Source organism: Capricornis sumatraensis, chromosome 6, assembly GCF_032405125.1.
Source record: "Capricornis sumatraensis isolate serow.1 chromosome 6, serow.2, whole genome shotgun sequence".
NCBI classification, from domain to species: domain Eukaryota; kingdom Metazoa; phylum Chordata; class Mammalia; order Artiodactyla; family Bovidae; genus Capricornis; species Capricornis sumatraensis.
Genome location: NC_091074.1, coordinates 76,473,606 through 76,476,754, shown reverse-complemented (window position 1 = coordinate 76,476,754; position 3,149 = coordinate 76,473,606).

Below are 3,149 nucleotides of genomic sequence, written 5' to 3'. Positions count from 1 at the left end.
CCTCAAGTGGACTGCCTCCTGAGACAGTTCCAGACTCACCAGAAGCTGGGTCTTATCACTGCAAAGGCTTAAAAGGACTTTTAGTTATCAGGAGGGTTGGAGAAGAAAACCCTTACGATACTTCTAGATCTGATTCTACAATGTAAGCCTCTTTGTACAAGTTTTGGTTTGTTTTGGTTTATTTTTATTAGGATGTGTTCCATTATGGCACCCAGGCTAACATGCAGCTCCAAAAAAATACCACGTGATTCAGTGAACCCTGACTGCCCTTCTGCTTCAAGGAGTGTCTGCATGTACCTGACTGTTCAGGAGCTGCTGCCCTCTAGAGGGAATGGAGAGTACAACTGCTTGAAAAGTTAGGACCAACCTAGACAGCATATTAAAAAGTAGAGACATTACTGTGCCAACAAAGGTCTGTCTAGTCAAAGCTACGATTTTTCCAGTAGTCATGTATGGATGTGAGAGTTGGACTATAAAGAAAGCTGAGAACCGAAGAACTGATGCTCTTGAACTGTGGTGTTGGAGAAGACTCTTGAGAGTCCCATGGACTGCAAGGAGACCCAACCAGTCCATCCTAAAGGAAATCAGTCTTGAACAGTCATTGGAAGGACTGATGTTGAAGCTGAAACTCCAATACTTTGGCCACCTGATGTGAGGAACTGACTCATTTGAAAAGACCCCAATCCTGGGAAAGATTGAGGGCAGGAGGAGAAATCCTGGTTCTAGCTCATGTTCTGCTGTTCTTGCAGGACCCTGAACAAGTCACAAATTTATTAAATGTACAAAATGCTCTAGAGTTTGGATAAAAGTGATCTGTCGTATGTGTACTACTTCTTGCTACTCATCACAGCAAACTGCCGTGTGTTCACTCAAGGTTAGGTCTGCCAGGGGACTGAGCAAGCCCAGACAACCAGTCAATCCTAAAGGAAATTAACCTTGAATATTCATTGGAAGGATGGATGCTGAAGCTGAAGCTCTAAAACTTTGACCACCTGATGCGAACAGCTGACTCACTGGAAGACCCTGATGCTGGGAAAGATTGAGGGCAGGAGAAGGGGGTGACAGAGGATGAGATGGTTGGATGGCATCACTGACTCAAGGGACATGAGTATGAACAGACTTGGGGAGATGGTGAAAGGCAGGGAAGCCTGGTATGCTGCAGTGCATGGGGTGGCAAAGAGTCAGACACGACTGAGCCACTGAACAACGGTCATCTGTCTTTAGCCTAGAGGGCAGCCACAGGCGAGGCTGTTCCTTCCTCAACAGGGAGCAGCAGCAGACTGATCAGGAGGGGGAATCAATAATGCCCAAGTCGCCCAGCTGTCTAAAAGTATTTACCACATTTTCTGGGCAGGTTTTGCCATTCTTGCCAAAGATACAAAGCTCTGTGACTGATGAGTCACTGGCGAGATTTCTGTTTCTCAACATCGGTTCCCTGTTGCTACTGCAGGGCGAATGCAGGCTAGGACTCCACATCATTTGCTTTAGTGCTATTCAACTCCAGACTGGAGAAAGTATGGAATAAAACTACAGTTGGTCGCTGAGTAAGGAATAAGATTTTCATAAAAAAAAATTTTTTTTTTAAATTATATATCTTTATCTACTTGACTGTATTGGATCTGCTGCAGCATGTGGGATCTAGTTCCCTGACCAGGGATCAGACCCTGACCCCCACTCATTGGAAGGATGGAGTCTTAGCCAGTAGGGAAGTCCCCAAAACCCATTTCTTTGTACTTAAGTTCTCTGTCCTTCAAGAATTGCCTTGCTGAGTTTGTCTTGTCATCTTTACACTGTATTTTTAGTTAGGCCTAGGAAACTATTTTCTGTTGTTCCCTAGTACTGGACTAAGCTAACTTTCCATTACTGGTATAAGAGAAAATTTCAAAAGCAGACAATGCTTTGTTCACCCCAGACATCGGACACTGTCCACAGCTGCTGAGAATAAAACATGTCAGTGAGGCATTTATTAGCCAGAAAACATATTCCCACTTACATGAAACCTTACAGACTGAAGTGACAGTCAAGTGCAAGCAGTAAATGCTTAATGACTTAGCCCGAACTCTGAAGAGACATCCCAAATACTCTAAGCCAACTGCAGAGAAAACTTTTTCTCTTTAAAAAATTCACTTGTAGTGAGAGTCCACATTAAAGCATAACTTTAGCTGCTCTTTTAATTAAGTCTTATCACTGGCACAAAGAGGTACAATAAGAAAATGTTTTCACTAAAAGATAACAAACTAACAAGAACGCTACTTAACTAATCCCAAGTATTATTTGAGTAGTTAAGTCTGCCTTAATAAAGTTTGCTATTAAAAGTGGCCTACTATAAGAGTGCCTGACATGGACCTGGCACTGTTTTAGTGTTTCGCATACAAAACCTCAAGTCCATATAATAACCCTAAAAGGAACACAGATCTGTTAAGTGACTTAGCAAGGTCACATGCTTAGGCAGCACCAGACTCAGAACCCAGGTCTCCCTATTCTTGCCATGACGGAGCCTTTCCTCCACATCTGAATGCTGCTTTGAGTTGAGGAGGGGAAAGAAGTGGGAGGCTACCATGATACCACATTCTTGGGCTTTAACCACTATGTTTTCTTTATATACTGGACATCTGTTTCAGATTTTATTGGAAATAAGTTTCAGTTTGCTTCAGTATGTCTTTCACTTTCTATTTATTACCCTCTTTCATTCGTGGCAGGCAGGCCCTCAAAATCTGGAGAATGTTTGCAACAAACAATGCTACAATAACCTTAGGGACTCCCGACCCTGAATCAAACTATAATACAGCGGAAGAGGTATTACAGAAAAGAGCTTGAAAGGGCAACCTACAACGCAGACGGGTATACAAAACATGGTTCCCCTGTAAGAGGACCTGGTTCACTACATTGGCTATGATGCTCAAAACTGTGAATCAAAGAGGTGCATTATTATTATATACTTGCTCGTTGCTACTACCTTTTTGATGAGAAGATACAGAGTCACTGCAGGTAACTTTCATTTAATTTAATATTTATTTTCATTTTATATCCAGGTCACATTTTCTACATTAAAATATAATCATGCTGACCTCCCCCACCCCCACCCCCTACACTTTCAGAGAAAAAAGTGAAGAACTTTACACAACTTGAAAGAAAGATGGAATGCACGG